The sequence below is a fragment of the Talpa occidentalis genome, unplaced genomic scaffold (assembly GCF_014898055.3).
Source record: "Talpa occidentalis isolate TD23 unplaced genomic scaffold, MPIMG_talOcc4v2.1 talOcc4.15, whole genome shotgun sequence".
Taxonomy (NCBI): domain Eukaryota; kingdom Metazoa; phylum Chordata; class Mammalia; order Eulipotyphla; family Talpidae; genus Talpa; species Talpa occidentalis.
In genome coordinates, this window is record NW_023601543.1 from 31681774 (window position 1) to 31692474 (window position 10701).

Sequence of the window (10701 nt, forward strand, 5' to 3'; positions counted from 1 at the left end):
AAATGCCCTCCTCTGATCCCTCCGACCTGAAGTACCCCCTACTCATCTGTCAAGACTCTAACCAGATATCATATCTTCTGTGGAGACTTCTCAAGTTTCTGTCAAGTCCCTGTTGTCCCAACATCCAGACAGATGTGGATTCTCCAATAAAATCTGTAAATAACTCTACATTTGTACTTGTAAGATTATGAAGTGTTCTTCTGTCTGTTTTCCTCCCACACAAATATGAGTTTGAGGTCAAGGATTATAATCTATTTATCTGTGAATTGCCCATACTAAGCTCATAGCATGAAATGAGTTAGTATTTAGGGAGCACTGTAATTCTTCAAAACAAAATTTTTTCAACCACCATTTGGAGCATTCACTGTCCCCAAGTACACTTGTGGAATCAGGCATAAGTATTCTTAGCCATTGCTTTGTCATTTTGTGTGTAACTGCCATTTTAGAACTTTAGGATTTGCTGTCCTGGGAATGGCGACTGCATTCCAGAGATAGTTTCGACCCTCACTCCACCCTCACCCTCCAGTTACCAATGAGGGTGAACTTGCCGTAATTGGAGCTGCATCTCGGCCAGGCCAGTCAGCTTAGAATTATAGCCAGGCAAAGTTGAAGAACCCGCATCCTTGCAGCCAATGAGTAACTGCCAGCATGATTTAACCCTATAAAAAACCCCTGCTTCCTTTGTTCGGGGCTCTTGATATCTGCCACTGCGTTGGTAGGTGCCATGAGCCCGGACTCGAATCTGTAATAAACTCCCTTTTGTGCTTGCATCGGCTGTCTTTGGGTTCTTGGAGGCTATGCTCGCCGAGTCTGCCGATCTTGGGCACAACACACTTACTTTGTGTAGGTTGTGTCATGAGAAACATCTTCAGAGTAACAAGCATCCTGTACTCTTTACCCTTTCACAGCATTTAAGTGGCATGTCATCCTCAGAGCAAAACTTTGAGGTAAAATAACCCTGTCTCCATGTAACACATGAGAAAATGGGGTTCAGAGGGGCTAAGTGATTCACCCAAGTCTCACAAGTTAATGACAATGGCAAAATGAAAATCAAGTTTTCCATTTCTCAGCTCAATGCCTTATCTACTGGGCAAGGGATTTTCAAAGTCAGTTTCAAGGAGTCATAGAACAGACAGCCACTGTGTGAGTGTGAGTGTGTGTGTGTGCATGTGCATGTGTGTGTGTGCACACACATGTACACACACACTTTAGTCAGAACATTTCTACTTTCAGCTGATATGTTCACCTTACTGTAACATTTTGCTTGGGGCAGGGAAGGCAAGGAGAAAGTTTACTGCTGCTTTATAAGATTCAAAAACATAAAACTGCATCATCTACAACTCTGAGAGAAATCCATTCAGCAGGCATTACAGCTGTATTATTTAGATAATAACATAGAAAGGCCTTGGTTTGGGAAAATAGGCCAAAATGAAGGACAATCATGACAAAGGAATCTAATAATTGTGTACGTTACTGACTCTCACCTCTCTGACTTATCAACCAAGAAGAGTCCAGAGTCTTTATCAGTCTCTCACCTTCTATTTACTAACAACGTCTTGCTGATTGACCTCACTCTTGTCAGCCGTGACCATGGAAGGACCATTATGCTGGGACCTTTGGTTACAGCAACACATTTGCTGTCTTTACTGCTTTTACCACTATTCCCCACATAGAAAAACAAACAATTGGCTCTTTTAGAAAACTAATCTCTCATGGGATTTCCCATAAGGCAACTGGGCTCAATGGATCACAATGTTTTAGAATTTTAGAACCTGGTAAGATAAGAGTTGAAGGAACTTGCTAAATCATTTAGTATGTTCTGCTTACCAGACATGAGGACACTGAGGGCCTGAGTGGGCAGAGCCTGAGCTCTAGGTGTAACCTTTTATTCCCCACTTGGTGAAGCTGTAAAGGGAAAAAATGGAATAGAAAATAGAGGAACAGAGTGTGCCTTAATTTATCAACAACAGAGGCTCACTTCTGAGAATGTTCATACACATAGCCTGTGGCAGATTCAAGGCCAAAAGTAATCTGTAGCGGAGGAAACTGTTCCTGTGGTAACCATTCCATCCCCAACTTCCGTCATGTTCATCCACTGGCTAATATCTATATTAGATGTACACAGTCCCCAGAGAAAGGGGATAGCACAAATATTGGTAACAGTCATAATATTACAGGGGTAAAATGGTCGTGTCAAGCTCCAAATTGTTCAAACTCAGGGTATCCTTCTCCAGGGTTTCTTTGTGAATTTATGAGCAAGCCTTTAGAGTTCTACTTCTTTTAGCCTTTCCCCAATAGAAACATAACCTGTTATCATTATTTGATCAGTCTAAGCTTCAGGCTGGTCCTTTCAAAGAGGAGACTGTGTGGTTTCTCGTTAACATATTGTTATCCTTCTATAAAATGCACTCCACTCATTTTGGAGTTAATTCTTCCTGTCCTATCATTTAGGATTTCAAATTCCAGGTTTTGTGAACCCTGTTTACCCAAGGTTGCCTAAGAGAGAAGAGCAACGAATTGTGGGAATTAATCTCCTTTTCTATCTGCTACATGTGTGTTTTTTTCTCCCTGATACCCTGGTGGTGGATTCCTGTTCAGGGTAAAGAATTCAAAGGGCGGGGGGGTGGGGAGGCAACCAAATGAATAGCTGATACCATGACTCCAAGGGTGTCTGTCCCTCAAGAAAGAGATAATCAGAACTTTCTTCCCTTGACCCTTTCCTTAGGACAGAGACATGGGTATGCTGCCTCTTTGATAGCCCGTCCTTACCAGCTGGGAACTAAAATGAAAAGAGGCCATCCCTTGACATCAGTGTCTACCCCAGGGGAGGATGGATGCTATCTTTGGGAAGCTTCTTGAAACCACATTCTTGTTTCAATAGCCCTCAGGAAATAGGAGTAAAGGGGCAAGGAATGCCCCTTAGAGGCACGTATGCCTCACAAGGTTAAGGAAAGGCTACTGCCTGAGTGCCTTTCTGGAAATCTTCCACGCTGCCATCCACCCTTCTCGTGGAAAGGTAAAAATCTAGTGTAGATTGGCTTAAGCATCCCTATCCTGAGTCTCACAGAGTCCCCAGATTTACAAAGAGATCTACCCCTTTGTGGGCTCTCAGTGGCCTGAAAAGTCTCCCTCGCTGAGTCCAGGTAAGGCAGACTCCTTCACTGCAAACTTGAAGCTACCAGACGAATGATCGGTATGAGGGGGCTACTCGATTGTGAACTCCAGTAAGACAGGAAAAAGGTCTTGTCTGTAGCACAGTGTTTGAAACAACAGAGATGGGCAACAGATGCCCGGTGAGTGAACAATGGCACGTGTGGAAGTGCGCATGGCCTTACTACCAAGACTGCAGTTGGAAGGACTAATGACTAAGTTGTGCTGTGTTTGGAGGAGGGAATGGGGGGCAAAGGGTAACTGGGAAGGGGAGAACATGAGTTCACTAGATAATTGGGAGGCTACAGTTTGGGGTCAGCTGAAGTCAGAGCCCTCTGGGATTTATTAGTTTGAATTGCTTTTTTCCCTTTTTCTTTAATTATCGCAAATGGCAAGAGTTTCTCTTCTTTTAGTAGCTGAGTAGTATTCCGTTGCGTCTATACACCACCTTATACTAATCCACCCATCTTTCATCTGTCCTTGGGCACTTAGGTTGTTTCCTTATCTTGGTTATTGTAAATAGTCCTGCAATGAACACAGGGGAGCATATAGACCTTAAATATAAATCTTTATGATCTCATTCACTCCTGTTCAAGTCAAAGGTCCCAGCCCACAACATAAAATGTGGTGTGGATTTGGGCAAATCCCATTTCCTCCCTACTATTTCTCCCCCTCTCTTAAAGCTCTTTTGTTTTTTGTTTTTTTTTTTAGAAATCAATGTTCTGTCATGATTTCTTCTTCCCATAAACAAAACCTTGCAAAACCTTTGCCCACAGATGTAAGAACACTCTCTTCAGACTAGCTTTCACCTGCCAATATTGCTGCTTCTCTCTTGGATTCATTCACAAATGAATCTACATAATCACAAATGAATTCACATAATATGCCAAACAACGGAATAACTCCAAGAGCTACATAGTAAAGAGGAAACAGCCCCTGCCCTCAGAGGGGTTATGTTCTGAGAGGACAGACAACTTGAACTAAGTTATTGGAGAATAGTAAGATGAAGAAAATGCAGAGGCATTATGGAAATAGATAAGAGAGACCCGTGACCTAGTTGTGGTAGAAATTAGGGGAATAGATATCATGGAGGGCTTCCCTGACAGAGACATTTAAGTTTTTTTTTTTTTTTAAAGATTTATTTATTGATTGATTGATTGATTGATTGATTGATTTATGCAAGCACTGGGTACAGTCAGAAGCGCGGGAGGGTGAGAGAATTCACCAGAGCCAGAGCGGGGAGCAGAGCAGGCAGAAGGACCAGAGTACACTGCTGAGGGGAGCAGCGGGCGGCAGGAGAGGTCTGCGCGCCATGTGGGACCCTCCTCCGGTGGCCAGGGAGCAGCCGGGGATCGAACCGGCGCCGCAAAGGCTGCGGGCAGCTTTCCCTAAAAGACATCTGTTGCTGGCATCCAAATACCTAAGATTTGAAATCGACAGCTCCTTCCCACTGGCCAGTGCTTCTCACCCGCTTCCAATCCCGCTCTCCCACCACCACCACCTCCTATTGTTTCTTCTGTCTTCTGGTCGTCAGCCAGGATGAGAAAACGGTCTAGCTGTCCTCAGAGACTTACGCCAGCCTGGACTGCTCTGCAGTGCCATGAAGGGCCAGGACTTTTGTTTCCAGCTGGGACCATGGTGAGGCGGTGAGCACAGCTGACAGCCCCACTCTGGGGCAAACATCAATCTGCCTCTGTCTCTCAGCCAAGTTTCACAGACCAGCTCTATTGAAAGCTGGCCGCGCCCACCTGGGTCCCACTGACATGCCACCCACAGCTCTGGGTGAATCTCGGCTTTGTACCTTTTAGGAATGGCCCCGGCCCTCTTCTCTGCCCCCAGTTTCTAATCATGTTCTCTCAACCTCAAGGCCTTGAAAGAATATGTCCTCCTAGGTCCCACACCCTAAACGATGCTCCACCTCTCCTACCGTATCTTCTTACTTCCAGTACTGTCCCAGAATGCTCATTTGTTCAGTAAAAGCACAACAAAGGGAACGTCCATTTTCAGTGTGTGGTTTATGGTGCATGACTTTCTGAGCTGAGCAGTCAGATTCTAGGTCCTTGGAGTGATTGAGAGTGTGTGTGTGTGTGTGATATTTTTGCCTTTGGACAGGTTTCCCACTGTTTTTAAAACCTGCAAGTTAGGCCCTAGAGCCTTCAAAGAATGTTCTTTGTGATCTCAAGTGAGGGCTTCTTTGCCACATACTCTGCTCCCTGGTCTCCCCCTTCCTTAGTAGCTTGCCCCAGCCAGCATTCACCCAGGGTGAGAAGGCAGCCCTGTTCCACGACTAGATGTCTCGTGCCTCCACATTCCCTTTGCCTGTTTCTGTTTGCTGGCTAACAGTTTTCACCCACTAGCTGAGGTCTGTTTTGGTGTTTTCAATCTGCCCCCAATTCTAAATGCCTGAGGGAGGGATATGATACATTTCTCTCACTGACAGTGGTTCATTTACAGCAATACCTTCACCAGGGGTCTGGTGGAGGGGGACTGCGTGCCAGAAGAAAGTTCCCTTCTAGAAGACATTATCAGAATTTCCTACATGAGGCTTTCTTAATCTAAACCCACCCCCCCCCCAGATTTTTACATGGCACGTCTCTACTAAAGGGGTGGTCCTTCCACTCAATCCCTTGGTTAATAAGTATTCTAAAGAGAAACCCATGTGTGTTCTTCCCAGAACTGATGGAGCATTTTTCAAAATGTTTTTGTTTTTCTAAAATGTTTTATTCTGGAAACCTTCAAAGACTACTTGAAAGTGGGAAAAATAGTATAATGAACCCCTATGCAGCCATAACTAAGCTTCAACAATTTTGAAGCAGCACAAGTCAGTGTGAACAGGTGGAAGTCAGTCCTTATGTCTGTTGATTGATGTGGAACAGGGATGACTGACATGATCATTCTCAGTGAAGTCTGTGGTTCAACAAACCACAAATTCTGGTACATTGCATACCAACCTATGGACTCAAGAAGAAAAAACCAAGGGAATGTGTGCAATTCTGGTATGCCAAGGTCACTCAAGGACTACAGTGATTAGATTAGGATCTGAGTCATTTGAAGGAGCCTCTTTATGTCATTCAGAATAGTGGTGAAAGGAGGGGCTGATGACAGAAGGGGAGAGAAAATGGAAGAGAATAGATCCCCCTATAAGAATAAAACTTTCCCATGACTCCACTGTTTGTCCATGGGTTAGAAACTAGACTGATCCGGACTAATTTGCTGAGTTGCATTTATGAAATCCCTACAGAATGAGGCAGGTATAAATAGAAAAACATCATTATTAAAGAAATACCATTTTGCTTAGCCTTGAAATATTAGTTTTTTTTAATTTTTTTCATTAACCAAACATTATTTTTAAAATCATACAATAAGCAAGTCAGAACTCAATGAGCCATATCCAATTAACCTTCCAAAGGAACAATTTCATCTACTTCCCCAAAGCCCTGGAACACTGATGTCCCTGCCCACCCTTCAGAATACTTCAGAACAGACTGACCACTACCTTACAGACCAAGGAAGGCTCTCTTGACCACGAAGTAAGACAAGCAAGGCCAGCAGATACTGCTGGGCAGGACAGGCTGTACTGTGCACCAAGGTTTCCAACCGAGAGGCTACAAGTAGAGGCTGAAAGTCATTCTTCAACTGCCCTGGTGGAGGCTTCCACACCCCTGAGGAAAAAAAAATTATTTTTGTCATTGTTCCACTGGAGTGGACACCTTGTCTGCAATTTGTCTGCCCCCAGGTGGCGCATGTTTCTAATTAGCACAATGGTGGCCTTGATAATTAATAGAGAGTTCTTAAGAGTCACTGAATGGTGGGCATCCCTGGTGGCGCAAGGGGTTGAGCACAGTGCTGTGAAGCTGTCCACAGCCTCTGCAGTGCGAGTTCGATCCCTGGCCAGGGAGCTACCCACATGGTGCAGCAGACCTCTCCTGGCTCACCCACTGCTCCCCTTAGCAGTGTACTTCGGTCTATCTGCCTGTTCTGCTCCCTGCTCTGTCTCTGGTGAATCCTCTCACCTCCCACACCTCTGGCCTGTACCCCAGTTCTAAAAAAAAAAGTCACTGGTGGTCGGTGAAGGCTGGGACCACGAAGAGTCTCTACCTGGCTTTGGGCCTTGAAGCCAAACAAACATTACCCTAAACTCTCTTTCCCTTCCATTTGAAACAGATTGTGAAGACAGTGGTACAGCTGTAAATTCAAAAGGAAGAAGAGGATCCACTAAGGGTCACTGGTAAGTGGAAGGGCAGGAGAGTATTCACACTTGAGGACTGCGTGGCATAAGGGAAGACAACATGGACTCTGAAGTGGGAGAGAAGTCTGAATCTTTACTCTGCCATTTACTACGTGGCCACTTGGAGTGAGGATTTAACTTCTCTGGGCTTCAGTGAAGATTCATTAAGATTATATATGTCAACGACGGAGCACAGTGCTGCCTTGCACATAGAAGGTATTCAGTTCCTGTTTTTTTCTGCTACTATCCTACTCCAAAGTTAATTCACATGATTTATACCCTTGGCCTTGAGATGTCATTCAGTAGAGCATAAGCATGGGTTTACTAGACAGAATATTGAAGCGAAAGTTCAATATTCAAAGAGATATGGGTTTCAATATTCAAAGAGATAATGGCAGACATGCCCACGGGCCCCTTCATTGTGTTACCCCCCCTAGTCAGATCCTATCAATAAAACAGAGTATCTCTAGTTCTGATGGGAAAGAGGCAATCACTTTCCTCGGGCCTCTGCCATGAGATATACACTATGCTAGGCCCTTTACCTACCTCATACACACTAAATTAGCCCTGAACAGAATTTTCTGTATTGGTAGAAATGTTCTCTATTTGTTACTTTCTAACATGGTATTAATACAAGCCAGATGTAGCTATTTAGCCTCTGAAATGTGATTAGTGCAACAAAGGAACTGAATTTTCAGTTTTACTTTAAACAGCCACACCTGGTTAGTGGCAGTGGTGGTAGTGAAACTCAAGATTATGAAATTGGAATATTTATTTTCCTTTAATAGATGGTAAAACTGAGGCTCAGAAAAAGTTAAAAACTTGTTGAAAGTCACATAAATTGTAAGTAAACCAGATTCAAAGCCGAGCAATAGAAAGCTTAGGGTAGTAGAGGCAGATCTACTAGGAATTACCCAGGCTCCACTATTTACAAGTTATATGACCAAGGGAAAGTAATTATAGTCTCTAGCACTCATTTTCATCATCTGAAAATGATAATTGTCCCCTCATTTACAGGACTATTGTTTGGATTAATGAGTATGGAGCTATATAGTGTGTAACCCCTAATAAGCTTTCAACATGTTTTCTCACGACCCTGACTCCTCCCTCACACACAGAAGAGGTTCAGATATAAACTAACGAAGTTAACTACGGGGAAGAGAAAGCATTTGAGAAATATAAAAGCAAGCAAGGAAACAATGATGAGTTTTTATGTGATATCTTATTATAGAATGGAGATGAAGAAGGGTATGAAATCACCAAACTATTTGATTTGGTTTCTTTTCCTGCTCTTTTCTCTTTTTTAAAGATTTATTTATGCATACAAGAACTGGGGTGTAGGCCAGAGGTGCAGGGATAGGGGGGTGAAAGGATTCATCAGAGACAGAGTGAGAGCAGAACAGGCAGATCTCCTGAAATACACTGTAGAGGGAAGCAGCAGGCAAGACAGGTCTGCCTCACCATGTGGGTTAGCTCCCTGGCCAGGGATCAAACTCATGCTGCAGTGGCTGGTGATAACTTGATAGTGCTGAGATTTTAACCCCTGTGCCACCAGGGAGGCCCTCCTGCTCTTTTCTTGACACTCTAGTCACCATTACTCAAGCAGGGAACAAGATATCTGTAACTTATTTTGAGACCCAGAAAGGGAAGGTATTAAGGTTGGACAACAAAATACAGTCAAGGGCATGGACTTGAGAGAGAGGTAAAATTCAAATCCCAGTCCCCATACTTAAAGTATACACTGGGAAAATAATTTGACACCTCTACATATTGGTTTTATTTCTCACTATGAGATATACATTTAGAACATTTCACCAACCAGTAGCATGCAGACTAATGTTTCTTTACAAGTGAATAAAGAAAAAAAAAATGTATTCCAAACCACTAACAGATTAGTTCACAATCGTTCTACACAGAAAGATTAAAGAAATAAAGTCCAATTGGACCAAATCAGTGGTTAGCAGAAGGGAGTGGGTGAATTGGGTAAAAATGCTCAATTGTAGGAAGGGTAAATTGCACTTTTAGAAGTGAACTTAATACAGCAAATACAAATGTTGGTTTATAATGATGCATACCTAAATCTTATATATGTTATATGTTATAATGCAGTTACTTCAATAGAGTACCTGGAAGTAACTTTTGGAGAGACACCTGCCTTCCAACAGTGGTGCAGTTGCCAGCTTGCTACCTGCTGGAGGGACTTAGCCTAGAACTGATATCCAGCCTTTAACTGGAAGCACATTAGTTGTTTTTTTGCATTATAACACTGCATGTTTCAGATGTGCAGCACTGCAACTCAACACATGTATACGACACATTAAGTTCATCGCTGCACATTACTTTTTAATCTGTAAAATGGGTTTGATGATACGCAGCTATCTCAGTAACACACATATACATCACTTAATTTTTTGCTTTACATTCTGTAGCACCCTCTAGTGGAGTACACAAAATAAGCATGACATTTCTGCCCTCCAAAGGACTGGTTTTAACTTCAGTGTCCACTGATATCACCAGGAGAATTTGTTTTAACACCAATAGCCAAATCTATCCTTAGAATTTGATTCATTAAATTTGAGATGTGGCCTGAAATTGGACAACCTCCCAGGTGATAACAATACTACTGGTGTGTCTGAGAAACCCACTTTGAGAACCACTTCTCTAAATACCCTCCCCTCCATCCCAACATGTGTGTGTAAATACACACACACACACTCCCGATAACCGAAAGAGGTAGGGTTTTTATTGTTGATTTGGCCATATCAACAACCAATCTCGTAAGGATTTTGTGATGAATAAAAGAATATCCATGTCGAATATGACATAGTATCGAAAATATAGAAAGAAACCAAAAACTGAGGATCACAGAACATAAACCATTTGCCCAGAATCTCAGAGCCAGCCAGTGGTGGAATGGGGTTTAAAATTAGGTCTCCAACTCTAAAGAAATGGTAACGTTTAGCAATACAACTAGCAAAAATAGGGTGCAAACACACATATCTAATAAAATTTCAACAGGGAAAGAAAATCAGTTTTCAGTACCAGGGTCCAGGTTCTTATCCGTCTTTATGAACAGCCATCTGTATTTTCCATGTGTGGGGAGTTGTGCACATTGGAAATGAACAGAACAGGTTAGAATGTTCATCAGCATCAGTGCCTGGGGTTATTCATCAATTCTGACCTCCAAAAAGACAAAAAAGAAAAAAGAGAGACATGGGTTGGGGATCACTTTTTTTAAGGTGGCAAGAAACAAGGAAGATTTTCTTTTTTCCCTAGGGCTGTAGTGCTCAACCTGGTAGGACTATTTACAGAATTTGATTCCA

At 42.9% G+C, this 10701-nt stretch overlaps 1 protein-coding gene across 2 annotated transcripts in view; it reads right to left on the minus strand.

Annotated features, from left to right (window-relative positions):
- The window catches only part of PLP1 (proteolipid protein 1), a 104203-nt gene that overhangs the window by 92396 nt on the left and 1106 nt on the right, over nt 1-10701 (minus strand). For both annotated transcript variants that reach the window (XM_037512161.2, XM_037512163.2), the window contains exons 2-3: nt 10421-10559; nt 6647-6812 (exon numbers count right to left, since the gene is read on the minus strand). The gene's annotated coding sequence lies outside the window, so the exon portion shown is untranslated. The remainder of the gene's footprint in view (nt 1-6646; nt 6813-10420; nt 10560-10701) is intronic.